At 39.6% G+C, this 18653-nt stretch overlaps 1 protein-coding gene across 8 annotated transcripts in view; it reads left to right on the plus strand.

The window, feature by feature from the left end:
- Positions 1 to 18653, plus strand: part of DIS3L2 (DIS3 like 3'-5' exoribonuclease 2) — a 357732-nt gene that overhangs the window by 22129 nt on the left and 316950 nt on the right. The window contains exon 2 of one of the 8 annotated variants that reach the window (XM_042244405.1): positions 15150 to 15270. The exons of 6 other annotated variants lie outside the window; for them this stretch is intronic. The gene's annotated coding sequence lies outside the window, so the exon portion shown is untranslated. Of the gene's footprint in view, positions 1 to 15149; positions 15271 to 16090; positions 16151 to 18653 lie in introns of those variants that run through there. One more of the 8 variants, XM_060410515.1, reaches the window with a different exon arrangement.

Below are 18653 nucleotides of genomic sequence, written 5' to 3' on the forward strand. Positions count from 1 at the left end.
AGTCTTTTAACTACTAAATTCTACTTTCTTCCATTAGCCTTTTAGCCTATTCTAGTAGTACTCAGCCCTCTGGAATCTGGCATTTTAACCTTAAATTAAGAACCAGGGAACCATTCTCTGTGTTAACTGACATAAGCAAGTATTATTTGACTTGTTTTACAATAGATGATCTATTTAGTAATAACTTAAATGTTTCATCTGTTGCTTCAAATGAGAACTAAAATTAAGCCTATTCTGCATCTGATTAGCATTTAAGTTACTTTTTGAAAGTATTAAATATTTGAAATGAAGTTCTAAATACCTAACAGCTGGTTGTCTTAGCAAGTTAGAAGTGAGTGTTCAGAGGAAACTCTGTTAAGTTGTCTGGCCCTTGTCCTTCAGGCCAGGTAAGAATTATTCCAACATAATGTTCTTCAGTGCTTGGTCTAGTCTTTGTTAATTATCTCAAAGAAGGAGCTCCACTCTCTCTGAAGGAAGGTAATTTTCTGATCTCCGATCTGTCTGGGAGTTTTTCTTTGCAATTAGTTGTGGAGATCAAAATGTGCTTTGTTCTTTTTAAGGTTACTACCATCTGAAGTAGTACAAAATACATGTGTGTGGGTTTCCCAAGATTACAGTTGCCGTGGGAATCGTAACTTTGGAATTCCTCACATCTGGATTAATGCCGTGTACACAGAGGCTCTGTGTGAATATAGGTTTCCTGTTTTATGTGGATAGGGCAGTAGCAAGGTCTTAATAGTGGAGCTTCCCCTAAGTGACAAGTTGAACTCTCGTAGCTGAAGTTTTAAAGTGACCCTAAGACCCTGAGCTTTGCTGTGGAGCTGTTGTCCAGTGTTCTGCTCATCTGCTGGGAAGGCTTATGTCAGTGCTGGGAAACTCAAGCTCTGGAGTGGAAATGGAGGCCCAGCTAATTTCCTGCTACCTGTAGACTTTAAGTTTGTTTTGTCTCCCTGAGAAGCAAGGGTTCCAGTGCTGCTGTTTTGAGTTCTGTTTTTGAAGCAGTGAGAAGGAAGGCCGCAGGTCTGTCTTTGTTGCATTTCAGTATTGTTGGAATTGTTTCAGTTATTTGTTTTCTTGGATTGTCCTGTTTCTCTGCTATCTACCTGAAGTTCAGTTCAGTTCAGCCGCTCAGTCGTGTCCGACTCTGCGACCCCATGAATCGCAGCACGCCAGGCCTCCCTGTCCATCACCAACTCCCAGAGTACACTCAGACTCACGTCCATCGAGTCAGTGATGCCATCCAGCCATCTCATCCTCTGTCGTCCCCTTCTCCTCCTGCCCCCAATCCCTCCCAGCATCAGAGTCTTTTCCAATGAGTCAGCTCTTCCCATGAGTGGACAAAGTACTGGAATTTCAGCTTTAGCATCCCTCCTTCCAAAGAAATCCCAGGGCTGATCTCCTTCAGAATGGATTGCTTGGATCTCCAAGGGACTCTCAAGAGTCTTCTCCAACACCACAGTCCAAAAGCATCAATTCTTTGGCTCTCAGCTTTCTGCACAGTCCAACTCTCACATCCATACATAACCACTGGAAAACCATACCCTTGACTAGACAGACCTTTGTTGGCAAAGTAATGTCTCTGCTTTTGAATATGCTATCTAGGTTGGTCATAACTTTTCTTCCAAGGAGTAAGCATCTTTTAATTTCATGGCTCCAATCACTATCTGCAGTGATTTTGGAGCCCCCCGAAAATAAAGTCTGACACTGTTTCCACTGTTTCCTCATCTATTTCCCATGAAGTGATGGGACCGGATGCCATGATCTTCATTTTCTGACTGTTGAGCTTTAAGCCAACTTTTTCACTCTCCACTTTCACCTTCATCAAGAGGCTTTTTAGTTCCTCTTCACTTTCTGCCATAAGGGTGGTGTCATCTGCATATCTGAGGTTATTGATATTTCTCCTGGCAATCTTGATTCCAGCTTGTGCTTCTTCCAGTCCAGTGTTTCTCATGGTATACTCTGCATAGAAGTTAAATAAGTAGGGTGACAGTATACAGCCTTGATGTACTCCTTTTCCTATTTGGAACCAGTCTGTTGTTCCATGTCCAGTTCTAACTGTTGCTTCCTGACCTGCATACAGATTTCTCAAGAGGCAGGTCAGGTGGTCTGTATTCCCATCTCTTTCAGAATTTTCCACAGTTGATTGTGATCCACACAGTCAAAGGCTTTGGCATAGTCAGTAAAGCAGAAATAGATGTTTTTTTCTGGAACTCTCTTGCTTTTTCCATGATCCAGCGGATCTTGGCAATTTGATCTCTGGTTCCTCTGCCTTTTCTAAAATCACCTTGAACATCAGGAATTTCACAGTTCACATATTGCTGAAGCCTGGCTTGGAGAATTTTGAGCATTACTTTACTAGCATGTGAGATGCGTGCAATTGTGTGGTAGTTTGAGCATTCTTTGGCATTGCCTTTCTTAGGGATTGGAATGAAAATTGACCTTTTCCAGTCCTGTGGCCACTGGTGAGTTTTCCAAATTTGCTGGCGTATTGAGTGCAGCACTTGCACAGCATTATCTTTCAGGATTTGAAACAGCTCCACTGGAATTCCATCACCTCCACTAGCTTTGTTCGTAGTGATGCTTTCTAAGGCCCACTTGACTTCACATTCCAGGATGTCTGGCTCTAGATGAGTGATCACGCCATCGTGATTATCTGGGTCATGAAGATCTTTTTTGTACAGTTCTTCTGTGTATTCTTGCCACCTCTTCTTAATATCTTCTGCTTCTGTTAGGTCCATACCATTTCTGTCCTTTATTGAGCCCATCTTGGCATGACATGTTCCCTTGGTATCTCTAATTTTCCTGAGGAGATCTCTAGTCTTTCCCATTCTGTTGTTTTCCTCTGTTTCTTTGCATTGGTCGCTGAAGAAGGCTTTCTTATCTCTTCTTGCTATTCTTTGGAACTCTGCATTCAGATGCTTATATCTTTCCTTTTCTCCTTTGCTTTTCGCCTCTCTTCTTTTCACAGCTATTTATAAGGCCTCCCCAGAGAGCTATTTTGCTTTTTTGCATTTCTTTTCCATGGGGATGGTCTTGATCCCTGTCTCCTGTAGAATGTCACTAACCTCATTCCATAGTTCATTAGGCACTCTATCTATCAGGTCTAGGCCCTTAAATCTATTTCTCACTTCCATTGTATAATCATAAGGGATTTGATTTAGGTCATAACTGAATGGTCTAGCTGTTTTCCCTATTTTCTTCAATTTCAGTCTGAATTTGGCAATAAGGAGTTCATGATCTGAGCCACAGTCAGCTCCTGGTCTTTTTTTTTGTTGACTGTATAGAGCTTCTCCATCTTTGGCTGCAAAGAATATAATCACTCTGATTTCGGTGTTGGCCATCTAGTGATGTCCATGTGTAGAGTCTTCTCTTGTGTTGTTGGAGAAGTTATTGATTATCAAGTCCATGGTGATGGTCTCATGAGTGGTAGAGGTTTTTATCTTGGAAACAGAGTTTTGAAAACCCTGCAAACCCTAGAGTCACCATCGTTCAAACATACATTAAATGGTGTGAACATGGAACATAGTTTCTCTACAAAAAGGAGGACTGGCAGCAGTTTGTCTTCGTAAGGCCTCTTTCAGGTCTCCTGGTACTGGGTGCTCACCTGACAGACCAGATCCAAAGTCCGCAGATTGGCTGAGTGTCATTAAAGTGCCCTTGTCTTTCTATCTGTGGTCTGCATTTTGTCTTAGTCTTTTTGCTGTTTAGGATTTTAGGTCTGGCATTCTTCCAGGTGCCTTGGATGATAGTAGAATTCTTCTCTGTGACTTTGAGGGGACAGTGCAACTGCTTCTGAGTTTGCATGTCTTCTGGAATGTCCTGTGAAATGCCATGGCGACCTTGTGTTGGAGGCAGGAGCACGGTCCTTAGTGAGACCTTATCTTGCTTGGGGCTGAATCTGTAGGTTCAGTTCAGTTCAGTCGCTCAGTTGTGTCTGACTCTTTGTGATCCCATGGTCTGCAGCACATCAGGCTTCCCTGTCCATCACTAACTCCTGGAACTTCCTCAGAGTTATGTCCATCCAGCCGGTGATGCCATCCAACCATGTCTGTAGGTAGAAAGTTCCAGATGTTTGTGGCTGCAGCCCTGAGAGCAGGCATTGGTGTAGCAACACCTTCCTGAGAAGAAAGTCAGATAGAACTGACATTAAAAAAGAGTAAAGAGAAAAAAAAAAAAGTAAAAGAGAGTAAAGAAGTAATAGAAGCCAGGTTAATGTTAATCTCTTGTTTAACGTTTAAGAAAAAAGTAGTTTTTATGGAATCTCCAGTTGAAATAATATGAACCTAGGGATGTGAGAGTTGGACTGTGAAGAAAGCTGAGCACTGGAGAATTGATGCTTTTGAACTGTGGTGTTGGAGAAGACTCTTGAGAGTCCCTTGGACTGCAAGGAGATCCAAGCAGTCCATCCTAAAGGAGATCGGTCCTGGGTGTTCACTAGAAGGACTGATGTTGAAGCTGAAACTCCAATACTTTGGCCACCTTATGCGAAGAGTTGACTCATTGGAAAAGACTGATGCTGGGAGGGATTGAGGGCAGGAGGAGAAGGGGACGACAGAGGATGAGATGGCTGGATGGCATCACTGACTCGATGGATGTGAGTCTGAGTGAACTCCAGGAGATGGTGATGCACAGGGAGGCCTGGCGTGCTGCGCTTCATGGGGTCACAAAGAGTCGGACACGACTGAGCGACTGAACTGAACTGAACAAAACTGAGGGAAGACTGTTTTAAATTATTGTATATTTTAGTCATTTTGCCCAGTTGATTATAGATTTCTGAAAGTCACATATTTTTCCAACTTGCCGTGGTAAAATTGGACATATGAATAAGCTTTGTAGCTTTTTTCCTTTGTCTTATTAATTTTGAGATTAATGTATGTGGCTCGATGATGGCTTTTATTATCATTCACATTTTGCACATAGCTGGTGGATGAGTTACTTTTCAGCTCAATGATTAAATTAGTTGCTTCTGTACCACAGCATGAAATTCGGACTAAAGCTGTTAGGATAACCTTGCTCCGTAAAATGTGTGCTTTATGTAAGTAAAGGCCTTAAGTGATAATATTAATTTTTATTGAATTATTTGCTGAGTAGAATATTTTACCATTTATGACTTGTAATTTAGAGTTTTTAAAAGGGAAATTAAAAGTCTTCTCACATGCTTCAGCATGGTTTAGTATATGTATGTGTGTATGGGGGAGGTGAAGTGCTCTGTGTGTATAGGGGTGGATGAAGTAACTGAGTATTGGTGATTACATGAGTATACATTCATTACATCTTTCTACTTTGTGATTGTTTTAAAATTTCCAAAATGAAAGATAAAAAAGTCTTCCCCAAAGTAATGAAAATTTTAGGCAGACTTTTTGTTTGAAAACAGGGGTTAGGAGTTCATGAAATACATGTCACAATTTTCAGTACCTTCTGAGTAGCTTTTTCAGTGCTGCTAAAGTACTGTCCTGAGTTACTTCAGGCAAGAGAATATTGTTTTATCCTATTATTGCCCGAGTTTACTGATCATGGAGAAGATATTCCAGTGTGACCACCCTCTCATATTATGAAAATAAAACCTTTTTTTTTTTTTTTAATGAGACACTTTCTTTTGCTATTTGGAACTGAGCATGAATTCTGATACCAGTGGATGCTTTCTTGTGTTGGTTTAGATTCTGATTTCTGTTTTTAAAAAAACGAAGTTTTTCTTGAGTCCCTGCCCCTTTAGATTTCACAAGTTTCTCTATCTGTTCCCTCCAACACAGGATGAGAAGAGATTTTTCCTCGTTTCCTAAAGGTGCTTTTGTTCAGCCTGAGCCTTTTGCTACTTTGGCTAGAATTTGTCTTCAACGTCTGTACATTTATCCCCAAAAGAGAAGATAGAATAAATTTCAGGGATTTGAAAGTACCAACTGGTATGAAAGTCTTTAAAGCATAAGAAGTAATCTTGTTCCAATTTAGAAATTCTGTAGGTGACTTTAATCGTAATAATATAATATGGAAGAGAAATATAAGATTGAATTTATAATATAATTCTGTACAAAGTACACATGAGAAATGAAGCTGTTTGTTGAAAAATGGGGCAACTTCCACCTCATAACATTTTGGAGCCTTATTTGGTAGCAAAGTTTATATTTGAGAAGATCCTGGATGATCTTTTTCAATTTTGGTTTTGTATGCTGCTGCCTCATAGAAAATCTTACACTTATGGTTGTGTAATTTATGATCTGAACTCTGGTTCTTCAGTGACATTAAGATGATTCTGTCTTTATCCTTAATGTCCTTCCTGCCTTTATTGATGTACTGCTGTGTATTATCAAGACGTGAACATATTAAACTTACGAATTCAGATAATGTTACAATAAGCACTATGGTTCTAGAGTATTATATGAATTTAGAAGAGAATTTCATAAGCAGGGGAAAGGTACACTTGCTTTAAGAATTTTCTTAAATTCTGGAATATGGGGAAATGTTTTAGTATTTTGAAGCTAACTATTATTATTGCCTTTTAAAATATTAGTTGGGAAACATTACATAGACTTTTCTTTCTTTTTTAGCAGTGTCAAAGTTTATTGCCAGATTGTCTTTTTAATTCCTACTGTGACATTAGGCTGTGATCACTTATCATCATGTTATCAACAACATTTATTTAGTGTCTACTTTGTAGGGCACTGTGTAGAAACAAGCATTAGACATGGTTCCTGCTCTACAGTAATTTATAGTTGTTGAAGAGTAACAGGACAGCTTTTTTTTTTTAGATATAGTTGATATACAATAGTATGTATAGAAAGTTTCAGGAATACAACATAGTGTTTCACAATTTTTAAAGGTTATTCTTCACTTATACTCATTATAAAATATTGGCTAAGGGCATCTGTTTTAATTACTTCATTCTTTATGTGCCAGCCCTACTAAGGGCTGGGATATAGTGGTAAACCAAATGGACAAGACCTCACGCTCACAGAGCTTACATTCTAGATCTGAGAAGAGCTCCAATATTCAACATGTTGAGTAAAAATTTTAAAAATTACCATTCAGCTATGTCAATGACCAGGTCCTAGAAATGAAAAAAGAATACTAGTTTTTTTCTTTATGGATGATGTCATAGAATCTAAGACTCAATTTGGAGTTTTATTTTAGAAGTTGTGGGGGTTGGGCCAAGGTTTATTTTTTTGTCTATTGATGTTCGTTTACTCCAGCGCCATTTGTTGAAAAGGCTGTTTTTCCTCCCTTCCCTTGCCTTGCACCTCTGTCAAAAATCAGTTGGCTGTATTTGTGTGGGTCTGTTTCTACGTTCTCTGTTGTTTCATTGGTCTGTGGGTCTGTCTCTTATCATACTGTCTTGATTCCTGTAGCTTTAGAGCTTAAAATTGGGCACTTTATTCCCTTTTTCTCCCCTCATTATTTTGGTTATTCTAGTTCCTTTGCATTTCCATATAAATTTGAAAATAAGCTTGTCTTTATCTTAAGGAAATTGTGGGATCCTGATAGGAATTGTGTTGAATTTATTTATTTTTTTTAATCTTTTATTAAGGAAAAAAAACCCCTCCCATGTCCCTCCCCATCCCATCCCACTGGGTCATCCCAGTGCACCATCCCTGAGCACCCTGTCTCATGCATCGAACCTGGACTGGCGACCTGTTTCACATGAAAATATACATGTTTCAATGCTCTTCTCTCAAATCATCCCATCCTCGCCCACTCCCACAGCGTCCTAAAGACTGTTGAATTTAAAAATCAGTTTGAGGGAGTTTCCTGGTGGTCCAGTGATTGGGACTTGGTGGTTTCGCTTCCATAGGTCTGGGTCCAATTCCTGGTCAGGGAACTAAGATAAGCTTGGCAAAAAAAAAGTCAGTTTGGGTAGAATTGACCTCTGTACTATGTCTTAATCTGTTAGTGTTGATATCTTACCACTTCTATTAAAATGTGGGAAACTTACCACCATTTAGGCCCCTTTATCTTCCCTACTTTCTAATTAGTTGTCTTAAATATCTTCTTTACGTACATTGAGGATCACATCAGACAATATACTTTTGTTTTTAACTAAATTTGGAAAACTCAGCAGTGGCCACAGGACTGGAAAAGGTCAGTTTTCATTCTAATCCCTAAGAAAGGCAATGCCAAAGAATGCTCAAACTACCGCACAATTGCACGCATCTCACATACTAGTAATGCTCAAAATTCTCCAAGCCAGGCTTCAGCAATACGTGAACCGTGAACTTCCAGATGTTCAGGCTGGTTTTAGCAAAGGCAGAGGAACCAGAGATCAAATTGCCAACATCTGCTGGATCATGGAAAAAGCAAGAGAGTACAGAAAAACATCTATTCTGCTTTATTGACTATGCCAAAGCCTTTGACTGTGTGGATCACAATCAACTGTGGAAAATTCTGAAAGAGATGGGAATACCAGACCACCTGACCTGCCTCTTGAGAAACCTATATGCAGATCAGGAAGCAACGGTTCAAACTGGACATGGAACAACATACTGGTTCCAGATAGGAAAAGGAGTACGTCAAGGCTGCATATTGTCACCCTGCTTATTGAACTTCTGTGCAGAGTACATCATGAGAAACGTTGGGCTGAAAGAAGCACAAGCTGAAATCAAGCTTGCCGGGAGAAATCTCAATAACCTCAGATATGCAGATGACACCACCCTTATGGCAGAAAGTGAAGAGAAACTAAGAAGCCTCTTGATGAAAGTGAAAGAGGAGAGTGAAAAAGTTGGCTTAAAGCTTAAAACATTCAGAAAACGAAGATCATGGCATCTGGTCCCATCACTTCATGGGAAATAGATGAGGAAACAGTGGAAACAGTGTCAGACTTTTTTTTTCTGGGCTCCAAAATCACTGCAGATAGTGATTGGAGCCATGAAATTAAAAGATGCTTACTCCTTGGAAGGAAAGTTATGACCAACCTAGATAGCATATTCAAAAGCAGAGACATTACTTTGCCAACAAAGGTCTGTCTAGTCAAGGGTATGGTTTTTCCAGTGGTTATGTATGGATGTGAGAGTTGGACTGTGCAGAAAGCTGAGAGCCAAAGAATTGATGCTTTTGGACTGTGGTGTTGGAGAAGACTCTTGAGAGTCCCTTGGACTGCAAGGAGATCCAACCAGTCCATTCTAAAGGAGATCAGTCCTGGCTGTTCTTTGTAGGACTGATGTTGAAGCTGAAACTCCAATACTTTGGCCACCTCATGTGAAGAGTTGACTCATTGGAAAAGACTCTGATGCTGGGAGGGATTGGGGGCAGGAGGAGAAGGGGACGACAGAGGATGAGATGGCTGGATGGCATCACCGACTTGATGGACATGAGTTTGGGTGAACTCCTGGAGTTGGTGATGGACAGGGAGGCCTGGCCTGCTGCAGTTCACAGGGTCGCAAAGAGTCGGACACGACTGAGCGACCGAACCGAACATGTTAAACTATCTAATGTTAAAAACTCAAGAGGAAAAGCAGTATAGTTTCATTTACCTATGAAGTTAATCACCATTAGTTACTTTTTACTTCTAAAAGTTTTAATTCTTTTAAAATGTGTCTTTTTGTAAGGGTCTTTCAGTTGTTTGTATTTTTTCTTTTATTTCTTTATGTACAATATAGTTTTAAAATATTATGTACTTGTAATCTTTATGACCCCACATTCCTTTGCACCACATTTTTCTGTTTTTGATTTCCGGTTATGGTGGCGCTCTTCCTCATGTGTTTTCTAAGTACTTTTCAGGCTTTTGACTGTGGGAATATTCTGAAGCGAATAGTTGTGATGATTCTTTTGGTTCAGCCAGCACCCTGGTAGGCTGCAGTCCATGGAATCGCTAAGAGTCAGACACAACTGAGCAACTTGACTTTCACTTTTCACTTTCATGCATTGGAGAAGGACATGGCAACCCACTCCAGTACTCTTGCCTGGAGAATCCCAGGGATGGGGGAGCCTGGTGGGCTGCCGTCTATGGTGTCGCACAGAGTCGGACGCGACTGAAGCGACTTAGCAGCAGCAGCAGCAGCAGCACCCTGGGACACTACCAGCATGGGGTCACTTTAAGTTAGTGCCTGTGTTTGGGATTAGCATGGCTACAGTGCATGAATGCAGGCCTGTGGTTATGAATCTTCTGGGGCAGCTCTCTTTTGCTCCCATTTGGAGCCCAGGTTGATACAGGCACATCTCTTGATTTTTTTTTTTTTTTATTAGTAGGTGTATTTTTTTCTGGCCTACTTTTTCACTGATTGGCTGCCCCTCCGTGGTCTTGAGTTTTACACGGGCTGACCTCTGCTTGGCTGCGTTTCCCACGGCCCGGGCTTTGTCTCCTTCCCCCTTGTAGCTTTATAGGCCTTTTGGTTCTTGGTTCTGATGCCAGGACATGCTCCCACGGTCTCTGTAGCCTCAGTTTCTACATATTCTGGTTTCTACCTCTCATTTGATTTTTAGCTCCAGGGGATTTTCTTTTCTCTCTCGAGAGCTCAGCTGTGCTCTCAAGTTCGTAATATTTTGTTCAGTGGTTGTAGTAATTTGGGATCAGAAGGTTTTTTAGAGAATATTGACTCCAGTGTGTTACCAGAAATAGACTGTTTCTGACACATCATTTGATAGATCATAGATTGTTGGGATAGGGACCTATTCCTGGTTCTTTTAGAACTGGTTCCCTGGGACAAAGGTTGTCATCTCTCAGGCGGGGCTATGGATGTGACCCTTGCTCTTCGAAGGAAGAACTGTGGGTGTCTGCAGCCGTACTGTCTTGTCTGCCAAGGAGGTAGAGTCTCAAGAAGAGGTGGAATTTTCATCTGTGTGTCAAGTGTTAACACCAAGGTCAAGTGAGATCAAGTCCGAAAACTGACAGGATTTCACAATCTGGAGATCTTTGCCAGAACATTCTCCAAGGAATGGAGGGGAAGAAGCCTACTGTGTTTTTTTAATCTCTGGGAGGATTGTCCTTAGTCCAGGCAATTCCTGTTTTTCTCAGAGAGAATGACTTCTTGTTTATCAGTATGTGGCTGTTTATTTTATAGTGTCTCATTTGGATGCTCTCTGGGTTCCAAACCTGCCTTAGATAGTTTATTTCTGTTTGTTATAAAAACTGGACTCAGCCATAGAGTGTCAGACCTGTCTAGTGTGTACTTGTTCTGAAAACTTTCCTTTATATCTCCTCAAATGAGGTAATCAGGATACAGAACTGACAAGGTAAGAGCTGAGCTGAAATATTAAAGTAAGAGAGAGAAAATACGAGGTATTGCCATTTTTTGCATGAAGTTTCTGTTATGTGGAGTTTTCTAAAATAATTACAAAAAATTTCGAACATACAAAATATAGAAAGTAGTTCATCACCTTCATTTTTTACCAAATTCAAGAATTTTTTCACTTTTGCCTTATTTATTCATATTTTATATCTCTTTCCTTTAATGAAATATTTTCAAGAAATCTCTGGTGTCGTTTATTTTCTATACACATACATATACCTATGCAATATGTAAATTGTCATACAGAGTCACAAAGCCATTGTCACACCTGATACAGACTTGACAATTCTGTGGTGTCATCTACTGTATTGAGAATATTAATGAGGTCCCTTTTTAAAAGCTCTTCGAACATTCTGAGATTGTTTCTCCGTTGTTGTCTTTGCGCTTGTCATTCCCTCCGCCCAGAAGGCCGTATGCTGAGACCTTCACGTGGATTCTGTGTCATTCAGATCTTTGCTTGGGATTAACTTTTCACTCGAGGCTTTTCTAATTGCTAGGGGTATAGTTGTGCCCTCTTTCCCCATCTCACTTGTTACTACCTCATCATTCTGTTTCACTGCCTTGTTGTCTGTTCACTTGTTTATTGTCTTCTCCATCCCCTAGATTATCAGTACTATGAGAGGAGAGACCTTGTCAGTCATGCATTTATTGCTCTGTGCTCAGGGCCTGACGAGGTCCCTAGGATATATTAGGTTGGTGCAAACATAATTGGGGTTTCAGACTGTGACTTTTAAATCATTGTAGCTAGGCTCAAAAACATCTTTAATAATTAAAATAAGAACTGTTGTAATCAACACATTTTTGCCAAAAAGAAATAAGTGTGTTCATTCCTGTAGTATAAAAATCTGTGCTTTGGGATTTAACAAACTCTTGGAAAGCATTTTCTGTCTCCTGCTGGTTGTGGAAGTGGTTTCCCTGCAAAAAGTTGTCGATATGCTGGAAGAAGTGGTTGGCAAGAGGTCAGGTGAATATGGCCGACGAGGCAAAACTTCATAGGCCAATTTGCTCAACTTTTGAAGCATTGGTTGTGCGACGTGTGGTTGGGCATTGTTGTGGAGAATTGGGCCCTTCCTGTTGACCAATGCTGCCGGCAGACACTGCAGTTTTTGGTGCATCTCATCACTTTGCTGAGCATACATCTCAGATGTAATGGTTTTGCTGGGATTCAGAAAACTGCAGTGGATCAGACTGGCAGCAGACCACCAAACAGTGGCCATGAACCTTTTTTTGGTGCAAGTTTGGCTTTTGGGAGGTGCTTTGGAACTTCTTCTCGATCCAGCCACTGAGCTGGTCATCACTGGTTGTCGTGTAAAATCCACTTTTCATTGCACATCACAATCTGATCGAGAAGTGATTCATTGTTGTTGCATAGAATAAGAGAAGATGACACTTCAAAACAAAGATTTTTTTGATTTTTGGTCAGCTCATGAGGTACCCACTTACTGAGCTTTTTCACCTTCCAATTTGTTTCAAATGCTGAATAACTGAAGAAATGGTCAACGTTGAGTTCTTCATCAACTTGTCCTCTAGTTCTAAGAGGAACAGCTTCGATGATCCTCTCAATTGAGTTGTCAACCTCCAGTGGCTGGCCACTGTGCTCCTCATCTTCAAGGCTCTTGTCTCCTGTGCAGGACTTCTTGAACCGACCACCACTGCACTGTAGGTTCATTAGCAGTTCCTGGGCCAAATGTGCTGTTGTTGAGAGTTGTCTCCGCTGCTTTACGGCCCATTTTGAACTCAAATAAGAAAATCACTTGAATTTGCTTTTTGTCTAACATTTCTCTGACAAAGTGAAAGTGAAAGTCGTTCAGTTGGGTCCAGCTCTTTGCAACCCCATGGACTATACATCCATGGAATTCTCCAGACCAGAATACTGGAGTGGGTAGCTGTTCTCTTCTCCAGGGGATCTTCCCAACCCAGGGATCGAACCCAGGTCTCCTGCATTGCAGGTGGATTCTTTACCAACTGAGCCACAAGGGAAGCCCTAGTCTAAAATAAATATGAAATAAACATCAAATAATAAATTATTAGCAAAAAAACATCAAGTGAGAAATGCACATTAAAATGATACAGAACGAAATCACATTTAGTTAAGGATGTATTTCAGTATCAAATGGCAAAGTTCAACAATGCAAAATCATAGTTACTTTTGCACCAACCTAATAGTAATAAAGTACATATTTAGCAACAGGTCAGCTATTAAGGAGATTCCAGAATTTTCTTAGTATTTTATAACGATTATCTCTTCCTACAACTGATTCTCATTCCAGAGCTTTTCTTTTCTCAAGAGCTTTAACCAACAGCTGTGTTTGCAAAAAGTGCTGGTTTGTTGTCCCTTTCAGGACATTCAATCTTTTAAATCCTCCAAATATTTTGTAAAATGTAAGTGAGTAAAGTCACTTCTGACCTGTTGAGAGGCCGTGTTTTTATTGACATAACTCTCATTTGAGATCACTTTATTAGAGCCTGCAGCTAATAAATCTCTTGGCCCACGTGAAACAGGATGGAATGATTTTCTAGAACACGTATCCTTTAACTGATTATTTGAGCTTCTTTTATTTAGTATATCATTTGTATGATGTTAGGGAGTGTTTTTCAATTGATATATTGTTAGCTGTTGGCAATGTTCTTTAGCATGAAAAAATTATAACTCAATAAACAAATATGGTTTTATAATTAAAAACTTGTATTATTTTTGAAGATGTGTAATTTTAGACCAACAGAAAAGATGTGAGAATAGTACAAAATATTACTCTCTACCTTTTACCAGATTCCTCAGCATTAATCTTACCACATTTAGTTTAATAGCCCTTCCCACTTGCCCTTTGTTTGGAGCTATTTGAGAGTAACTTGCAGATAGTCAGAACATAGCCTTTCTCTTTTGTGATCATTATGCAAGGATCAAAATCAGAAAATTAACATTGATATAATGCCATTAGCTAATTTATAGATCTTATTCACACATCTTCAAGTTTCCCAATCCTGGATTGCGAGTTGCAAAGAATTGTCATGTGTCTTTAGTTTCCTTTAACTTGGGAATTTTTCCTTTAATGAATTTAACATTTTTGAAGATTATAGACCAGTTATTTTGTAGCAGGTCTCTTAGTTTGGATTTAATTGATGTTTCACAAGTGACGTTTTTCTTAATGTGTCCTATCAGGAGGCATATGATATTGATTTGTCCCATTACAAGTGTTTACTTTGATCACTTGGTTAAAAGTGGTCTTCCAGATTTCTCTACCATCAACATATGCTTTTCCTCTTTGTTTTCAATAAGTATCTTTGAGGCTATTTTCAGACTATTTAATATTCTATTATTCCTGAAATTTTCACCCACTAGTTTTAACATCCATTGATGAATATTAATTAATTATGATTATTACCAATGGTAATTTTCCAATTCCATCATTTTTTTCTACATTTACTATTTGGGGTTCTTAGGTAAGGAAAGCTTCCCCCATTTTATTTATTTACATATTTGTCTTTTTCAGTATGAACTCATGGATTCTCTTTTAATGGGTTATATATAATCTGTTATCATGTAAAATTTTTGATACTTAAAAGTTGTCATAATTTTGGCCAGTAGGAGACTTTTTAACTGCCTCCTGTGAACTTTTGATATGTCCCCCTCATTTTTTGAGTCTTTCCTTTCTCTCTGGAACAACAAGACACTCTCGGCCAGGGCTTGGCAAACTTTTTCTGTAAGTGGCCAGATAGTAAATATTTTTGGCTTAGTGGGCCGTATGGTCTCTGTTGAAACTACTTGACTCCACCCTCACAGCAGGAAAGCAGCCGTAGACAATTTATAAATGAATGAGCATGGCTGTGTTCCAATAAAACTTTATTTACAAAGACAGGTGGCTGATTGGATTTGGCCTGTGGGCTGTAGTTTGCCAACTCCTTTTCTAGGCTAACTTTGTACTTTCCCTTCTGCAGTCTCAGAGTTGGCCCTTTTTCTAAGGAGCCTTGATTCCTTTCAACAGTGAGACATGGACCCCAGATATGCTCATTGCTACTGGAATATCACTGATTCCTGGCCCTCTTAGAAGACAGTTAGGTAATATATAAATATATACATACATACTTGTATTACATTTGTGTGTGTGTATGCAATACAGACATATATATTTGCAAATTATTAACCACTGAATTACAGTGATAGCTCCAATTGCATTTCTGTACTGTGGGGTTTGTTCAAGCCTTTCTACTTTCTATATTTCTTTCTCCAACATTGAAACACCTTGATCTTATTATCTATAATAGTACCAATAAGTAAACAAATATTTACTTATTTCTTCAAGCCTAGACTATACAGAAAGAGTTGCTAACTCATATCTCTGTGAAAAACTAATCTATGATTAGAATTTAATTCTCATTTACCCTTCTTTTTTGTCTTTAGCCTTAGGGTTTAGTTAAATAATATGCTTAAAAGTTACTTGGGTTAGTTTTGTCCCTCCATTCCTTTATTGTGTTGTATTTTTTCATTTTAAATATAGTAAGGATCACTTGTTTTTATTTGTACTGCATTTTAGCTATTTCCCCCATTCTTATTTTATTTTATGTTGCTTTTTTTTTGAGTATGTGAAACATGAGTATGATTTCAAAAGTTAGAATATACAAGAAGGCATATGCAGTAAAGTGTTACATCGATTTCTTTTAGTGAGAAAAATTCCAGTTCCTAGTTTTCTCCTTTTTACCCTGTTCTCACCTACCCCCTGTAGTTATCTAGTCTCATTAGTTCTAATTTATTATTTTGTGTGTCTTTTTGTACAAACGAGCATATGTTTGTGTGTAATTTTTGTTTTTCCTTTTTTATATATATATAAAAGGAAGCGTACTGTGCTTATGATCTGTCCTGTAATTAATTCACAGGCTCATAAGCTGATGAAATTAGAACACTTGTGTGTGGTGAAATGAGTGACTTCAGCTGAATCAAGGTACTGCAGGAGTGAGTGGGGACTTCATCTGGTTATGGTCAAGTTGACCCAAGAACAGGAAGCAGACTGGACTCACTCAGACTTTCCGCTTTAGGTTGAAAAGACAGTAATGATTTTGGCAGCAGGGGTCTTCATATCGTTCTCTCTCTCTCGGGACTATTCTAACCTACTCTCGTGCCCTCCAGTCTAGCAGCTGCCCTCTATGCCCAGTGCATTTGTGATCCTGGAGCCTCCTTTCTCTGTCATCTTGGGCTTTGTACTTCTTTTGTGCTGTGTTTCTTCCTCATTGTACCCCATGGCATCCTTTTTCTTAGTTTACTTTGTCATTTTGTGGAGCATATCCTTTTTTTAGCTTCATAAGAAAATAATATGTGAATTTTTTTAGATCTATACTTCTGAATGTCTTTTATTCTACTCCCCCGTATTTGATTTTTAGTTTGACTGCATATAGAATTCTAGGTTAGAAATCATCTTCCTTAAATTTTTTTTTAGTATTTTATTGAGATCTAATTTATGTACATTAAATATTTCTAATACTTAACAGTTTTTTCTGAGGATCCAGTTTTTGCTCTGGTATCCCTTACCTTCAGTCTGAAGAATTTCCTTTGGTGTTTCTTGTACTACAGTTATGCTGGTGATGGATTTCCTTGGTTCCTCTTTATCTGAAAATTGTTTTTATTTTGTGTTCATTCTGAAGAATATTTTTAATGGATGTAGAATTCAGGTTCGATAGTTTTTTTCTTTCAGCTCTTTAAAAATGTTGTCCTGTTGTCTTCTGGCTATCATGAAAGAAGATGATGTGTGCTATGTCACTTCACTTGTGTCCAACTCTGTGCGACCATATGGACTGTAGCCTGTCAGGTTCCTCTGTCCATGGGATTGCCCAGGCAAGAAATACTGGAGTGGGTTGCCATTTCCTTCACTAGGGGATTTTCCCAACCTAGGGATTGAACCCAAGTCTCTTAGGTCTCCTGCATTGGCAGGCGGATTCTTTAGCTGTAGTGTCACCTGGGAAGCCCCTAGGAGATGATAAGAAGATGTTTTAGAAGTGCTGACAGTGTTCCACTGTCTTCTGGATGGCTTGAAAGAAGACAGTAAGAAAGGATAAGAGGAAATTCCCTGGTGGTCCAGTGGTTGGGACAACAAGCACTCACTGTTGAGGGCCTGGGTTCAATCCCTGGTCTCAGAAATAGGATCCCATAAACTACGCATCATGGCCAAAAGAAAAAAAGAAAAAAGATAAGAAATCTGCTGCCATTTGAATGTATTCTCTTCTGTGCAGTGTACCATTTTCCTTTGGTTGTTTTAGATTTTGTCTGTATCTTTGGCTTTTAGCAGTTTGGTTATGATGAGTCTATACGTAGTTTTCTTTGAAGTTTTCCTTTTGAAGCCTCTTTTCATTGAGCTTCTGAAAGAGATGGGAATACCAGACTACCTGATCTGCCTCTTGAGAAATCTGTATGCAGGTCAGGAAGCAACAGTTCGAACTGGACATGGAACAACAGGCTGGTTCCAAATAGGGAAAGGAGTATGCCAAGGCTGTATATTGTCACCCTGCTTATTTAACTTATATGCAGAGTACATCATGAGAGATGCTGGACTGGGTGAAGCACAAGCTGCAATCAAGATTGCTGGGAGAAATATCAATAACCTCAGATATGCAGATGATACCACCCTTATGGCAGAAAGTGAAGAAGAATGAAAGAGCCTCTTGATGCAAGTGAAAGAGGAGAGTGAAAAAGTTGGCTTAAAGCTCAACATTCAGAAAACAAAGATCATGGTATCTGGTCCCATCACTTCATGGCAAATAGATGGGGAGATAGTGGAAACAGTGTCAGACTTTATTTTGGGGGGCTCCAAAGTCACTGCAGATGGTGCCTGCAGCCATGAAATTAAAAGACGCTTACTCCTTGGAAGAAAAGTTATGTCCAACCTAGATAGCATACTAAAAAGCAGAGATATTACTTTGCCAACAAAGGTCTGTCTAGTCAAGGTTGTGGTTTTTCCAGTAGTCATATATGGATGTGAGAGTTGGACTATAAAGAAAGCTGAGCATGGAAGAATTGATGCTTTTGAACTGTGGCGTTGGAGAAGACTCTTGAGAGTCCCTTGGACTGCAACGAGATCCAACCAGTCCATCCTAAAGGAGATCAGTCCTGGGTGTTCATTGGAAGGACTGATGTTGAAGCTGAAACTCCAATACTTTGGCCACCTGATGTGAAGAGCTGACTCATTTGAAAAGACCCTGATGCTAGGAAAGATTGAGGGGAGGAGGAGAAGGGGACGACAGAGGATGAGATGGTTGGATGGTATCACCGACTTGATGGGCATGGGTTTGGGTGGACTCCGGGAGCTGGTGATGGACAGGGAGGCCTGGCGTGCTGTGGTCCATGGGGTTGCAGAGAGTCAGACATGACTGACTAACTGAACTGAACTGAACTGAGCTTCTTGAATCTATATATTTATGTCTTTTACACCAAATCTGGGATGTTTTGGTCAACAT

Source organism: Ovis aries, chromosome 2, assembly GCF_016772045.2.
Source record: "Ovis aries strain OAR_USU_Benz2616 breed Rambouillet chromosome 2, ARS-UI_Ramb_v3.0, whole genome shotgun sequence".
Taxonomy (NCBI): Eukaryota; Metazoa; Chordata; class Mammalia; order Artiodactyla; family Bovidae; genus Ovis; species Ovis aries.